This window comes from Poecilia reticulata, linkage group LG22, assembly GCF_000633615.1.
Source record: "Poecilia reticulata strain Guanapo linkage group LG22, Guppy_female_1.0+MT, whole genome shotgun sequence".
NCBI classification, from domain to species: domain Eukaryota; kingdom Metazoa; phylum Chordata; class Actinopteri; order Cyprinodontiformes; family Poeciliidae; genus Poecilia; species Poecilia reticulata.
This window is the reverse complement of record NC_024352.1, coordinates 7,390,662-7,407,462: the sequence shown is the minus strand read 5'-3', so window position 1 is coordinate 7,407,462 and position 16,801 is coordinate 7,390,662. Positions and strand designations below refer to the sequence as shown.

Sequence of the window (16,801 nt, the reverse complement as noted above, 5' to 3'; positions counted from 1 at the left end):
CATCCCGTGATTTTATGAAGATCCGGCAATGACACAAAGTAACGGCGTCATAATTTGGACCAGGATTAAAAACAACGCTTTTTTTTTTTTTTTTTGCTAACCTAGCAAAGCTTAAGTTAGGTTTTACACCAACAAATTAAATTCAGCATAAAACAGTCGATATTTCATTATTTATTATTAAAAAACAGGTTAAAGTCAAAAACATTTATAAGGGACACGACCAACCAACTGGATTATTAAACTACTAAATGTGTGGGTTAAAGAGTCATTTTTCAGGTGTCATTATGAGAAAATGTATCAGAATAAAGACACTATAATGCGCAATATTAATTTTTTCCTCACACTTTATAAAAATTTTGCATGTCTGTTTTGGCTTTATGGCCAATTCAATAAGCTACAAATGATTCCTTTCACACTTCCCAGTCATACATTGCGTTGTGCTGCTGGTCTGACAGATAGCATTGCGTTAAATAAATTTGACTTTCAAGTTGTAACATGACAGAACGTAGTAAGGTTTTACTTAAAAATGTAAACCTACATTTCCAAGAATCTGATCAGTTTGCTCCCACTGAGGCGGTGCTGTTCTGTGTCATTTGGTTTGCACTTGTAGGGAAGAAATCAATAAATTGTAAAACCGTCACAAATGACTTTCCTTTAAATCACCCTGCCCAAGCAAGGGAGGTGGAACCGGTCAGTCGGACAAGTTATTTTCTGGTCATTTTCCACTGAAGAAATGGCTTAAGGACATCTTAAAGTTGATCACTAGTGTTTAATACACCATGGTTAAAGACCTTCACTGTTTGTCTCCAACGGCAGAGTGCGAGAGAGAGAGAGAGAGAGACAGAGAGAGAGAGAGAGAGAGAGAGAGAGAGAGAGAGAGAGAGAGAGAGACAGACATGCAAAGGCCAATTGCTAAATTATTTATCCTGTGCTGGTGAATCATCAAATATTCAGCCGTTGACTAGGTTTTCTCCTTTTTTCATTGCCACAGAAAGCCTGTTTATGTCAGCTGCAATAGGAGCATTTGTGTATACAGAGAGAAAAGGTAGAGGAAAAAAATCTATAAGGATTTACTTTGATCCATTGTGTCTGGTGGTAAGGTTTACACTCAAAGATAGTTTAAGCAAAAATACCACAACCACAAACTCTGCGCAATATTCATAATTTATGCTCAGAACCCAAATGAAAGTATGGAAGCCTATTTCTGCCATTGTCATACAAAAAACAAAAGAACCTTAAATGCACAAAAATGACTATGCCTGCACACCCCTATTTGAAGGGGTGTGCATAAGACTGACACGACACTGTCATAAACATGACAAAACATCTGTCAGGAACATTAAGGAGTTTTCATGAATGTTTATGACTGTTGTCATGAAGTTTTACTCGGTAAATTATGACACTTTTAATGCAAAGTTGACATTTTAATGGACTTTTAATGCAAATTTTAATAGAATTTTGCATTAAAAGGATCATTATTGTCTGAATAATGCAACATTTACACTTTTAATTGACTTTTAATTGCAAAGTTTCAACTTTCAGAGCAACTTTGCATTAATTGTGTCATCATTTACCAAATGACACTTCATGACAACAACTGTAAATATTCATGAAGGCTCCTTCATGTTCCTAACAGGTGCTATGACATGTTGTCATGTCAGTCTGTTGCACAGCCCTTCAAATAAAGCGGTACCAAAACGTTTGATCAAACCGATTAAGGTATTGCCTGAGCTGCACACGTTTTGCTTAAATGCTTAAGAATGAGGTGAGTTACATTTTGACTTTAAACTTTTGTGCATGTTGAGGTCATGAACACCGTTGTGGTTGCTGCTTCCATTTTTTTTATTTTTTTATTTTTCCCACCTCAGCTCCCACTGCTTTCTCTTTCACTGCTAAATGTCAGCTACCCTGTGGTCCGGCTGCTGTGAGTCTGGGGCTTTCTGCAGGAGCACGTGTCTGCGTATTAGAGAGGGAGGCATGAGTCACTGACACGGCGCCCCGAGCAGCGAGACAGACGTGTGAGCAAAGTGTCACTACCCATAATTCAGAGAAATTTGATGAGGTCATTTGACTGCAGGGCCGGAGTGAACCCTCATTTCTGTCAGATTTGGTGCAAATAAATAGCATCTTGATGAATGTGTATTACATGTCATCATGGGCATGACTCCTATATTTACTGATGCATCAAAATATATATATTTTTAGGGTTGATTATGTTAGCTGCAACTACGCTATCTTAAATGACATCCAAAAATAAGAATCTGAACTATAAGTTTGAGTTTGTTGATTTTTTCTTTTTTTTTTTTTTTTTTACATGCAATCGTGGTTAAAAGTGTGTATGCATAAGCCCACCAATATTTGACCACCCATCAGACATTTGCAGAGAAGCTGCACACCTTTTGCAGCTAAATAAGCTTTTATGCACAGTTCTGGCCTCATATTTAATCACTCTTAATTCGAGAAATGGCAGAGTTTATTTAAATCGATTGATTTCTTGTCCTGTCTTTTAAGAATACGTCACAGATTTTCAATTCAACTGCAGTTTAGATTTTAGGAAGCCCTATCCAACAGTTTTGTCCATGTTTTTATAACCCGATAGAACCTTTGACCCCAAAATTGGTGCTTCTGCACCCAATTCTTGTCTTAAATTCCTTGAAATTTGTTATTTGGGCAATTATATAACAGTTCAAATCCATTTCTTAAGGGTGAAACAATAGATATATGTTGACGGTATGTGTAGGAATCTTTTGAACAGAAAAGAGTAATAAAAAAAAAGAGATTCTATTAAATATTCCTTCTTTGAGTGTGAATGTATTAGATTGAAAGACTCTCATATTTCTTCCAAATAACAAAACTGCCTTCTCATATTTCATCCTAATAAATCCTCCACACTCACATGCTATGAAAACTTTATATTCAGCCCAGTCTTCTCTCCTCCATCTGCGTCGGCCTGCTTTGGTTTGCTTTAACAGACATGTATTATTCACTGAAACCTCCAGAAGTCCTCTTCCTACACTCGCTGAGTGAAGCCAGGAAGACAGGAGCTTTTGAACAAAGGAGCCAAAACAAAACAAAAAAAAAAAAAGACAGATCGCAGACAGACACCAAGTGAAAAGTTAATGTTGGAGAAATGGGTAAGGTGTTGAGACAAGAACGATAAGAGAGAGTGACGGCGTCAAAAGTCACAGAACTAACAGCACAAACAGAGCGAGATGTAAAACGGATGATAAAATAAAGGAAGAAAGGAAGGAAACACGGAGCGTGACTGTCTGATGTATTTTTGAACCACTTCGTTGAGAGGCTGCACAAGAACACAGCAGTTCTCTCTTACTTGAACAATTTTTTTATCTCTCTCCATCTGTACAGCACAGAAACAGATTTTTTGTGTTTTTATTGTTCGTTTGTTTCATCAAAACAGGACTCAGGAGTCAGGGTGTTGTGGTCCTGTAGTGGTTGCTGTCTTCTAATCTGCTGTTTCCTGATGCCCAATAAGCATCTACGTGGAACGTCCCTTGAATTTCCACTCGAGTGGTCAACTGACCTTCAGGCCACGTATGCAACTGTATACAGGGCAAATTGTGAATGTAAACACTTTAGTGATAGCATGTTAGCCTTGTTACTAACAAACATGTTGATACCAATGCTGTTCCTTCTTGGATTTATTTTAAAAGTAAGTTTTCGTCACTGGTTTGCTTGGCTACTCTATTGCAGTCAACACTCAAACATGCTGAGCCCTGATCTTGTTAAGTCTGGGCAAATTGAATTTTACAGGGCCGTGGTCAACAAAAGCAAAAAAAAAATAGCCTCGAGCCTCACATGCAGAGGTGCCATTAAACGTTGCGTTTAATCAGGTCTTTTTTTTTTTTTGAGGCGTGGTGACCTCAAATCCATGATCCTCTTCGGTCTTTGAGGTTGTTTTTCACCCACCCACAGGTGTTCACTCCACGCGTCGGATCATTAGCGACGGCAGTTGCTGCTATTGGAGCAAAAACACACGTAAGCACACGAAACAGGACAAATAAACAACTTCATCTGCAAACTGTGCTCTTGGGCAGGTTTTAGAACTCTTCGTCTGCTGATGAGCTCTTCACATTTTCGATAAGGACGGATTCTGTCTTTTAAGGGGAATCATTATTCAGCTGTGTGTGTGCGCGCGTGTGTGTGTGACAGGTGTGTGTCTGTGTGCTAGTGTCCACATCGGTCTGGTCAGGTTCATTCTAATTGCCCTCGGCATTCGAGAAAGGTTGATGATCAGTGATGCAATGACATATACGGGGCACATTGAGGGGGTAGCCATGGTAACTGTGTGTGAGGGGGGGTTGGAAATGAATGCATTCATGAGTCTGCACAGTTTGTCAACAAACAACCTATTCATGTTTTATGTAACGCATGCATTTTTCACTAGTGTAAATATATTCCAAAGTCATATTCACATCACTTTAAAAATCTGAAGTTTCAACACATAACAGGAATTTTAATGTTTTCGATATCTAGACTGAGTTATCAGAGCTTGACTTTATAATGTAGAGACATATAATGAGCTGCTTTGGTGACAATAACTTTAAAATGTTATGTTTTCATTCATTTAAATGTAAAATTGTTTTCATATGAAATTGTATAGAATCATTTTTCAATAAATTGTTTAGGAAATTTAGTTTTCAATTGAACTAAAATGTTGATTTTTTTTTAAAGCATTTTCTAAAAAGTTATTTTCTTTTTAAACATAAAGAGCAGCATTGGAAGCAAGAATAATTTAGATTTATCAGTTTGTTCCAACAATGTTAGTTTTTTTTTTTTTTGCTACGCTTTCAAAGCAGCAAATGACAAAACCTTATGACTTCCTGTAGCTGCAGTCAGCAACAAGCAGCCAGCTGCTGCTTATGCAGGAACATTTCAATATAATGGATGGCTCAATTGGATTCCAGCTTATTAGTGTCTGTGGGTGTGGCTGTGTCTCATTCATCTGGGGCATTATTTCTCCATGTACTGTCCTCTGTTTAATCTCACTTTGGACAAGACTAATGGTCAATGTTCCCGACAAGCTTCCTATTGATTTGATGCTGACACGGTGCGCGCAGGCAGCTGCGTGATGTACGGCCAGCAGGAGAGAAAAATTAGGTGTGAGTGACACAAACATGATTTTTGAATTAAAGGCACTGGTATTGGTCTTGTGTCACAATTGCTGAGATACAGCAGAAATCTTCATGTTGTGTATCCTTTTGTGTACATTTTGGTTACCCACTAACTTAAAAAAAAAAACAACCTGCGGTTAGCATGGTTTATTGAAGAGGTAATATTATTTTTCATATGTGGGGGTCACTAGACTAGATAGATTAGACGGGACTAGAGCGATTTTATGTAAAGCTCATTTCAAATATTCAAAAGAAAATGCAACTTGGGAAGATGAAATACCAACACTTGACACACTGCTGGCTGGAATGTGCAAAGCAGCCAATCAAGGAATGATGTTCATATTCCTAGGCTCTGATTGGATGCATCCCTAAGAGCAGAGATAAGGAAGACTATGGACTAAGGTGCTCATTTATAGTATTGTATAGTCTTTATTGCATGATATTCTATGAAAATTTGTTGTTAATTTTAGTGCTTATGGTCGTCACTGTTGTTCATAATGAATACATAAATAAAACAAATAATAACTAGCTTGTCACATATATATTTTCATTTGTTGTCCACCGGTGGACTTGTTAAAGCACTTTTTCTTGTCTTTTTTTTTTACATTAATTTCAAATTAAGAAGACGATTAAAACACTCAAAATGCATGATGTTTCAAAACACTTACCTTTGTTTGTTTTCTATAGTTTCCATTTCAACCTGTTAATATTTTTGCCTGTTTTAATCTGTCTCTAAGTATCTTCACCCTCTCAGATTACATATCACCATGGAGACGTAGGCAAAAGAGAGGAGGCGTTATATTTTATTAAAATGTGGATAAAATATTGCTGGTGCCATTCCATTGTTCACTTTTTTAACACGTCTGGAATCTCTCCTCCTGTCGTTCATGTCTTTTTCTTCTTCCCCCCCCCATCCCCCGATGTCTCCGTCTCATCCCACTTTCTGCACAGTTTCCATTGCCACGTTGCCACGTTGGACTTAATCCTCCAGTCTCCTTCTGCTGTACCCTCTTCTGTCTCATCATCTTGTTTTCAGATCGCTGAGATAAATATAGACGCTGCTCGCCGCGTTAATGAAATCCACCGAAGGCAAACGTGAGTCGTTCAGTGTTTAACCTGAGTGATAAGGAAGGCCTCGGCTCCGTCCATCATGTGTGCACACAAACACACGCAAACAAGATTTCAGCGCTGATGAACTTCTTTGATTTGTAATAAAACATGGATGTTTCTAGGATCGCTCTGGTCGTTTTGAACCATGACCTTTTCTGTCTTCTATGTTTTGAAATTGTTTTAATGTTGAACTTACTGGTTTATCTGTTTGTTGTTTAGGAATTAATGGAACAGAAATGTAAATTTTATTTTAAAAAGCCATTTTAGTGAATAGCTCCATAAATTGTAGTAATTTGCTGTCAAGTGCAAAGCAGACACAAGTACACATGGATATTAGTTAACAGTGCACCTTGTAGGATTTTTTATGCTCCATTTTCATAATACTCTGTTTAATCCTATTCCCAGCAGCATGAGTAATACGTTCTTACGAAGTTTAGCTTTTTCATACTGCACTGGTGCAGCACAACTTCCCAGAAACCTGGGACATTTTTCACAAAAAGAATGTCAAAGTCCAGGGTTCTATCTCAGATCTTCCTTGTTGGACATCAGTCAATTTATTTCTGCTTAATTTCCCCCCAGTTTCCTCTCTTCACCTTTTGGAGTTGCAGTAGTACGCCGCCTTATCTTCCACGCCAGCCGATTTCATATCCTGCACGGACTCCTGCTTTCGTGTACACATGTGCCTCATTTCCTCTGAGTAACCTGATCACCATGGATGTTGTTTAAAAAAAATACAAATAAAAATGTGACTGTAATTATTTATTTTCATGCATCCTTTCTGAGTAAGATTCACGCAGTAGCCAAACATTTCTCCTACATGTTAAGAGTAGTAGCAACTTCGTAGTTTTAACCAGCTCAGTGGAAATCTGGGTCAAACCACAACACAACCACTGCATGAATTACTAATATAAAGCATTTTAGTGACACGGTGGTTAAAAAAGAGTGACGTGTTAATGCCTCCAAAGTTTTATTTTTTTAAATCACAGTTTTGGTCACATGTGGCCAGGTGTGATTTAAAGAGACACCGCACTTGCATTTAATTTCCTGGACTGACTGTCAGTTTGTTAGGTTGCTATCGAGGTTTCTGACCCGACGATAAATATCTCTGACCTGGATCAGCAAACCGAGTCAGAATGAGAATGTTGCTGCTGCAGGTTATTTTGTTTATTTGCATTGAGACACACACTGAAGAGAGAACACAAAAAAAAAACTAAACCTCCATTACAGAACGCAGAAGGCAGACGTTCTTTAGTCGACGAAAGACACAATATCACAATATCAATATAGCGAGGGATCTTTGTTAAATGCTCACATTTATGCTCAACCAAAAGCAAACACACACACACACACACACAGACACACACAAAAAGCGTTTGGGTCATTGAACATCTGCCTCCCAGACCCATTTCTCTGCTTCCAAGCCAGGTGCGAACGGATAAACAGTTCTGTCAGGATCTCATTACGACCCCTGAAACCAAACAAAAAGAGTCTTACTTCTGTCTTATTTTCAGCAGCTCATGTAAACCGTCTTTGTTGTGTTTTTTTTCTTCCCCTCTGCTTGTAGATGATCCTCTGGTTTATATAGCTACATTTTGTTTTCCGTGATTCATTTATATTTACTTTTACTCATGCAAACCAGAACATCTTATGGTGAAGCGTTGGCGTTCTCCGTCCAGACCCACGCAGTCATGGTAGCCAAAGTTTCCTGATGGTTAAAAAAAAAAAAATAAATCACTTTTAGGCACATCAACAGACGTGTTGCTCTTCTGGTGTTTCAATGTTTTCAAATGTGACCCACATGTCCAGTTGGTCATCTTTACCCCGAGGGGGTCACAACTGACCCAGTGTTGTTTAGGGATCAGGAGGAAGGAATTAGAACTGCAGCCCTGCGAGGGTCAGAGGTCAAACTGGAAGCAGCAAAACATGGATGTTAGGATCACCATCAGTAATTGCTTTGTCCCTCCTGAACCCAACTGCTTTTAGTATTATGTTTCAGAGCTTTTCAGCTCGTCGTTGGTCTGGTTTTGCTTGCACTAATTCATGAAAACTCAATATTTTTAATGATCTAAATAATCGAGCTGTTTGTCTGGGTAAGCAGCGTGGCTCCAGTAGCACCATCACTTATTGTCTAGTTATAATGACAACTATGAACTTTAGTATCGCTGACATTAAGAGGATGAAATTTAGCAAACGCCACAATAAAAAAAAAAAAAAAACATCTCTAATTTACTGCATACATACGGGAAAATTCTGGCAACCACAGCTGCCAGTATTTGACCGTAAATTAGACTTGTTTGTTTTTTTACACTGCATTATTAAACTAGAATACTGTGATTTGAGCCTAAGCATGAGTTCTGGGTTTTAATCAGATTATTTTTAAATGGTTGTATGACCATCCTTGACCGAACTCAATTTAATAATTAAATATCCACAAGTCAAAGTGGTCAAGTTCAGGCAAAGTTGAGTCATTGGCGTTAAAATCCAAGTTGAGTCGAAAGTTTTTTTGTGATTCCAAGAAGCCAAGTCTAAAGTCATCAAACTCTTGAATTACGGTTAAGTCCCAAGTTAAGAGACTCAAATCAACACCACCACAAAATAAAAATGTAAAAAAATTGAATCCTGTTGAATTACGCTGTAATTATGCGCATCTTTAATGCTGTTGTTTTTGGAGTTCATACGTGGCACTAACTTTAATAAAAATGTTGGACCATGGGCTTGGTATCGGTGAATATTTTTTTTTTCTTCAAAATTATTCTTTCCCAGATGAATAATGGCTACCGTGGAGGTTTAGGAACAATCACATATGTTTCATTAAATAAGGAAATGTTATAATTAAAATTTTCCACTTGAGTCATGTTGAGTCTAGAGCCACTGTAGCTCAGGCCTCCAACATGAAATCAGTTTCACTAATCTAATAAGTCAATGAATTCACCCACTTCATTTGATTATACAGAAAATCATTAACATCCTGGAACATGGGGTCAATTGAGAAGTGAGTGTGCCGGAAATCTCTCTCTCTCTCTTTTTTTTTTTTGGTCTCACTACCGGTACATGCACTCCATGTGTGTGTGTGTGTGTGTGTGTGTGTGTGGGTGTGTGTGTGTGTGTGCGTGTGTGTGTGTGTGTGTGTGTTTGCTGTATAGCTTAAAAAAGCAGAGAGCGAGTTGCAGACCAGGGGAACTTTGATCAAATCAGTCTTGAAATGGGGGTCTGTCTAAACCAAAAGCAGATGAGAGGGATCGGCTTACATTGGCTGAGACTTGACTTGCAGCTCAGACTGTGTTTTCACATGTGTATCTCCGTAAAGCCTCTGCATGCGAGTTTTTGCCGTTTGAAAATGCTGCATCCATAGATTTTCTATCTCTTTTAAAAAAAAAAACTCACCCAAAAAGAGTCCGTGTGTGGTTAACGCTCTAATTACCGCAACATGCACGCCTGTGGTAATTAGTTTTCAGGAGTGTGTTGCTTGTACTTGGAGGGGAAAAAAAAAAAGTGTTTATCTTTATTCCCTTTAAAAATGCCTGAGGCGAGGAATAAGACAAACATATTGGGAGGTAAAATCCCCCAAGCGTCCGTGTCAGAAATGTCTGTGGTGAACAGCCCTCCGTGAAATGTCTCTGTGAAGTTAAATGCAAACCAATTACTATTACTAAGTCAACAATTCAAGAAAAATTCAGCCAGCAGAGAACATCCCCCCGAGATGCTATCTCCAGGCTGAAAGGTCAGCGCAGACGAAAGAATGCAACAGAGAGGGGGAACGAGCTGGGAATAGTAGGAACTGGCATAACGTCGTACATACAACACGTACAAGTTTGCAAAATGGTGTCTCCGAATAACTGCTTTTGTTGAAGGATAACATCTGTAGTTTTTGATCTTTTCGGCAGTGGACAAAGCGGCTGCCTGATAAACATCAGAAACCACTGAAGCCAGACTAGCATAGCAAGCAGACTGCCAACGTAAGTACACCAACACAAACACACAATAAAAAAAATTTAAAAAAACAACGAACACAGCCGGGTAATTCCTCGTGATTTATTTTACGCTCGTTCCCAAACTACTGCGACGTCTCGCGCAAGCATTTAAATAGACGAATATAAATCATTAAAATATACCTCCGCTGGCGCTGATAGGCACTCAGACTGAGGAGAATCATATTATACGGCTCGCCAAGTATAGATGCTATCACCACTGTGGCGTGTTATATTCCTTTCACACACACACACACACGCACACGCACGCACACACACACACACACACACACACACACACACACACACACACACACRCACGCACACACACACCCACACACACACACACAGTCTGCAGACAAAGGAGCATTATTAAACTTGCAGCTCGGGCCTAGATCTGATGTCCACCTTCCAACATCAAGGATTAGTTTTTCACGTTAAGTTGTAATTTGAAAGGTAATTTACTCTGAATTTGGTAAGGTTTGGCAAAGAAAATAATATCTATTCAAGCACACAACAACAACAAAAAGTTTGGTAGCAGAAGTTGTGATCTTTATCGTAGCTTTTGCTTCGTGAAGAAAAAAAGAAGGTTTGGATACTGTTCCACGTTTTTGTGTTCGAAGCCATAATCCATAGCAATGAAATATTCTTAGCCTCTCAGCGTTCGTGCATGTACCTGTCTTTGCTTGGTGTGAAAATATGATAAATAAAAGTCCCGAATGTCCATGAAAGAGTGTGAAAGTTGGCAGACAGAGTGAGGATGCTGATGGTGCCTCTGTTCTATGGTGTAATATGAAAAATGGTAGCAAAAAGGGAGGGGTCAGGTTTCGATCATTAAAGTACCCGGACATGAAGTGAGGAACAAAGGATGAGCTGAATAAAGGGATGGAAAGAGGAAAAAGTAATGGGAACCAAAGTAAACAACCAGAGGACTGAACAATCTACCACTTGCTATTGTGTGTTGGACGTGTGCTTGGCTCCTATCCCACGCTTTCTTCCACGTCTAAACAGTGCACAGTAGTGGAAGGCGTGTTTTCACTGGTGTATTTGTGGCGAGCATGTTGAGATAAGCTCGCGCACAAAAATGCACGCACACGGTCTGTTCTACAAGCACGCGCGGCCGCAAAGAGATAGCCCCGCTCCACAAATAAAGCCCCTGGAACTGACACTCTGCATGTTATTATCTCTCAGACCCAGAACCTGGCTGTGTGAAACCGCCTGCCGAGGAAAACAGGTTTTCATTTTTGTGGCGATCCACCCCTACACTACAAGGCTCTGTTGCGTGTTTAACTTTCTTCCTCTAAAAAAAAAAAAAAAAAAAAAAAAAAAGGACTTAAGAGTTCCTAACATGTGGAAGAATATGCTCCGGTTACATCAGGCCAAAGCGTAGCTTTTAGGTTTTTATCAAAATGCGATGCATGACAGAAAATAAACACTGCACATAACCAGGGGACCCGCTGTTGTTGTTATTTTTATCTCTGCTTTTGTTTTTCTTCTGCAGAGTGCAGCAAAATAAAAGACAATCCAGGATGAAAATCTGTTGGACTCGAGCCTGAGGTGGAGGTTACATTCTGCGGATGAGTGGGTAACTCAGGTTTTTACACACACGCAGCAGGCCTTGTTAACCTGTTTGCTCACATTACTGGGGAAGTGTGACTTTATTAATTAAAAACCTTTGCGATCAGGGAGGCTGCGCGCCTCTCGGTGAATCTAAACGTACAGCCAGAGCTACAGTGGAAAAGCTTAAATGAAGTCATATTCATGTGTTGGAATTGGCCCAGTCAAAGTCCAGACCAAAATCAGCCTTAGCATATGTTGAAAAAGCTGAAAATTGAGGTTCATATAAACCAATTTGACTAAATTTGAGTTATTTAGCAAAGAAGAATGACTAAGCATTTTAGTCTGAGGTTGTGCAAAAGCTGACAGAGACACACCAAAACATTTGCAGCTGTAACTTCAGAGAAAGGGAGTTCTAAAACTTCACCAAATATTTGATGATCTTTTAATAAGCTCCTCTGCTTTATGTTCATTTTCTGTTTTTAAATAATTCCTCTAAGTAGGTCCACTTCTCAGTACTGCTCGAACCAAAGTCTGGTTCAAGTGCATTTCAAAAAAACTTACTCGTGTTTTGCCCATAACGATCCTTTTCTGGCGAAAAGTCAGAGGTCTAAACGTCCATTGCATGTTCCAGATTTGATAGTTCATTTGTCTCATAATTGGATTAGGCTCCTTACAGAGCCAAAAATCAAACCTTTTGACATTTTCCCATCCTCCGCAGCCCCTCCTTTTCTTTCTTTCATCCTTAGAGTCATTCTTCCTCAAACCCAGTAAATCCCCCACTGTTCACTGTCTGCAACATGGTCTTCTCACGCAGGACGTCGGTATAAAATTTGAAGGGGGCTTGGTCGCTCTAGCAACGGCCACAACAGAGACTGACGTGTTCCATAAATTAGAACATGCAATATGACGAGGCACATTTGTCAAATAAGGATTACATATCAGAATAAATAAAAAAAAAAACATTTAAGCTGTTACTTGACATTCATTTAATTAAGATGACTTTTTCTGTATTTTTTAGTTGTTGTTCTGGTGTCATATTCTAATCTTAAATATGATGTTTTCTTTAGCAGTGAGCAGAAAATCATCATAATTAACAGAAATCAAGTGATTGAAAACATCAGTAAGTAATCCAAACAATCTGCTCTACTTAGTGAGTTGACTTTTTCAATAACATTCTAATGACCAGAAAACACGGTCAGAGTGAACGGTATCAGTTTTCAGAAATCTAAAAGAAAAATTGTCTGTCCTCCACCAGAAAACAACAACAAAAAAAATCTCATAATTTTATCTGGATAATGAGAGCGTGCTTTAAATCTCAAAGACTCTGCACCAGTTAGGCTGCTGGTCTTTAGCCCACTCTTTACACCCTCCTCTTTCTGAAAAGTGTTTGGTAATCCGCCTCCAGCTCAGCTTCTTGTCTTCTTGCTTTCTCTGATTTTGTCGTTCTCGTTTTGTAGCAAATGGATAGTTATTAGCTCGACTGTTTAACGCTGCCACTGGGATTCGGAGACAGCAAGAAACCTACAAACAAAATTGGGCCCTAAGCTGTTATTTTTTTCAAATTTGTTTGAACCAGAAAACCAGATAATACACACTTATATATACATATATATTTACCTTCCATCCTAACTGTATCTAGACAGTTTAAATGTAATAAAGGAATCATACTCCAAAACAATTAAGAGTTTGCACAACATCGAGAGTTTGGAAAGCACTTCAAAGAAAATCCAGTATCTTCAGGAAGGTATGTAAACTCAGTTGTTTCACTTCCTGCTCCACTTTTAAATATGAAAAATGATTAAAAAGACAAAAACGAGATGACAACATCCTCAAATGAGTAAAAAAAAAACATTATTTAAAGGAGGAGCAGTACATCAAACACAGCAAACATGCCAGAGTGACGTTTTTTTTTATTTTCAGAACATTGGGTTGATTAGGCTCATATTAGCGATCGTCCACAAATGTTTCACTCTGATAAAAACTACTCAGAGGTGATAATAAATTGGTGACCGTTAAAATCCTGCTGATTCTACTGAACGAAACATACTGTTCAGAAATAACAACACTGAACGATACAGGATGTAACATCTCACCGCTAAGTTATGACATGTTGCAATGTTCGAATATGCGAGACGCGTCTAATCAGCGACTCCAGCTCTACTCCCACGTCTGCCGTTTTCTTCCAACTGTGGAAGAAAACCGTCAAGTGGGCAGAAGATGGTGTTTTGGGTTGTTTCAAGCACATCCTAAATGTTTATTATTGAATTCAGCGAAGGAGAGGCTGCTCGCTGACCTTCAGCTCACAAAGAGACACACTGTAGCTTATGTTATTAGATGCAGACAGACTGGCAGTTTAACAATGGAAGACGGGGAACCAGTTTCCAATTGATGCGTAACGTCCATGTCCTTCACACTAACAGCCTGAGGCTATTACAGGTGTGGGGTCAAACACACGTTCAACAGAGGAACCAGCTCTTCCTGGTTTGACTTTTTCCTCTAACAACTGGAAAACAAAAGTCACTCTAACCTCTAGTCTCTATTTATTGCGCAGTTGTATATTCTCTTGGCAAATACTTATGATATTCATTCAGTCACACCCAAGTCTATGGCAGGAGATTTTGCAAAATAAAAGTAAAAGCTACCCAGATTTATATGCACTTACTCAGTTTTTCATCTTTAAAGTTTCAATGTCTGGTAAAAAAAAAAAAAAAAAAAAAAACGGTTTCAGAGAGAAATAGAATGGTTGTGCTTTTTACACAAATATCTGTGTTATCAGAAGTACGTATAAAATTCATGTTTTCTTAACGGGGCGCCAAATGACAAAAAAAAGTTTGCCAAACAAAAGGAACCTTGTGGGACTTCTCAAGAGAGGCAGGACTTCAAAGAAAACCGATCCGAAAGTAAAACCAACGCTGTTTTAGACAATTAAAAGTTACTTTAGCTTGGGTATTATCATAGTATCTGAACAAAGACTACGCAAATGTGCAATAATTATTATTATTTTTACCGTTAGGTAGCAAACTGCATTTTCTCCTCATAATTTTTCCACATATATGTAACTTTCTACAAATGTAATGACAGAATATCAAATTCTTGCATCTAAAACTTTGCAAGCTTCTTTATCAAAGTTTTGGGCGACTTTGCCACTTGAAACATTGTTTTATTTAACTGAAGTGAAGAGTAATAACATCTTTGGATTTAAAGTCAACTCTAAATCTCTGAAAACAGGAGATTGAAACAGTGTGTCTGACTGTGTGAAGAGGAGATGCGAGATGGAAGAGCAACAGAATGACAAAAGGTCCTGAATCAGAATGAGACAGATTACAAAAACAATTTACCATAGCTGCATGAACTCATTCGATTGCCTGAAAATGAACGTGGGCCTTTAAAAAGTAAGCCTAAAACTTAAAAAGTGTGATAAATCAAGTACAGTATTATTTGTTGGGAGCTTTTGCTTCTTCAGCTTTTGCATAATTTCGATGGAGGTAAGCCCCGAATTATCCGTAGCCCTGGAAGAAATGCGTTTAAAATGATTTTCATTCAAACACGACATCATTTCTGACTCTCGAAAGATGAAGTATCGCATTTGACAAAACGTGATTCTAGTGAAAATTGCAGGCTGACAATTACTGATACCCTTCACAAAAGTCCATTTAAGAATGTATATTGACAACAGCAACACCTTCTTGTAATTGTTGACCTCTTTTTTTTTGGTATTTTGATCATGTCTTTTGTGATGAGTCGCACATCTCTGGGGTTGAAAGACTTCTTGTCACCTCCCGAATCCTTAACCCCACCTGTAGATTTGCTAACAGAAGTCAAGTCAGGACCCTGGTGGGCCACTCTAATACTTACAGTCAAAAGAAACAAAAATTAAAGATTACTTTAAAAAAAATACAAGCTGTCTAACAGTAATTTTATTTTTTTATTTAATCATTATATCTTCCAATGACATTTAGCCTGTAGGTGTAAACATCCCACTTGAATGGTTCTTGACCAGACTCAAGTGCAGCACAGGGCTGCTTCCCTTTAAAGTGTAGATTTATGTGACTCATTGTGGCAGAACCCTCAGTCCTCCCGCTGCCACGGCAACACAATTTGGAAAACAATGATTCAGAGAGGCCCCAAGGATGATCCGGCCTTTTTGTGCAAACAGAAACCAACAGCCGCAGATAAAAGCCCGATACTTCATTGTGCGCGGCCCAACGCTAGCAAGTAACTATGATGAGAGTTTGAAAGTGTCTCTTGATACACATAACGTCGTTCGTGTTGTGTTTCAGTTTTATGACAACGCGTTTGTCGCAACGGGCTGAGAACGAGTCCCCACCTCCAAAATGGAGGTTTTCAACTACCTTTGACTCTTGATCCGCGGAGGAAAAGAGAATACGAGAGCAAAACCGAAACGTCTGCAGAGAGAAATGAGTAATTCACCAGTTGTTTTACGTTCCAACACCAACGTAAAGACTATGGGATGTGGGTCAAGTCCACAGGAAGGAGATCACACGAGCAGTGGAAATGAACTTCCTTCATGTTGTCTGGTGGAAAGCATGGATAGTCAAGGAGGGATCTCGTTTGAAGTTCCTGCTTCACTACATTGATAGGAGCAAGAATGAGAATGAATGGATGGATTCTGGATGGGAAACTGTTAGGTTTATATATCAGTGTGTGCACTTTCCCTGGGCTGCAAACACTTGAACTCAGAGACAGAGAATAGATTTTGAGAGGGCCTAATCAGAACGTCAGTACATTCTGAACATCGTTCATTTACACACAGGAATAACATTTACCATAACCTGGATTAAACGAGGCTCTGGACAATGCAGTCTGATTCTTCCCGATGTATCTGACTTATGGAGGAAAGTGTGGAAGTTTTTTTTTTGTTTTGTTTTCCTTTTCTTGCAGATTCACTTGAGATCATAGTTCAAAGCATCGATCCAGAATCTGTTCATTTTAACTGATGCAGGTAAATACTGTTTTTAACCCCGTTGCACCGTGACAGGTGCATCCCAGATGTTAGGAGTGGTTGATTTG

At 38.8% G+C, this 16,801-nt stretch overlaps 1 long non-coding RNA gene across 1 annotated transcript; it reads right to left on the bottom strand.

The window, feature by feature from the left end:
• Positions 1-7,388: 7,388 nt before the first annotated feature.
• Positions 7,389-12,739, bottom strand: LOC103458412 (uncharacterized). Its single transcript, XR_532578.2, has 3 exons — positions 12,332-12,739; positions 8,041-8,149; positions 7,389-7,947 (listed from the first exon to the last, which is right to left on the bottom strand). It is a non-coding gene; the product is annotated as an uncharacterized LOC103458412 (long non-coding RNA).
• Between the last annotated feature and the right edge of the window lie 4,062 nt (positions 12,740-16,801).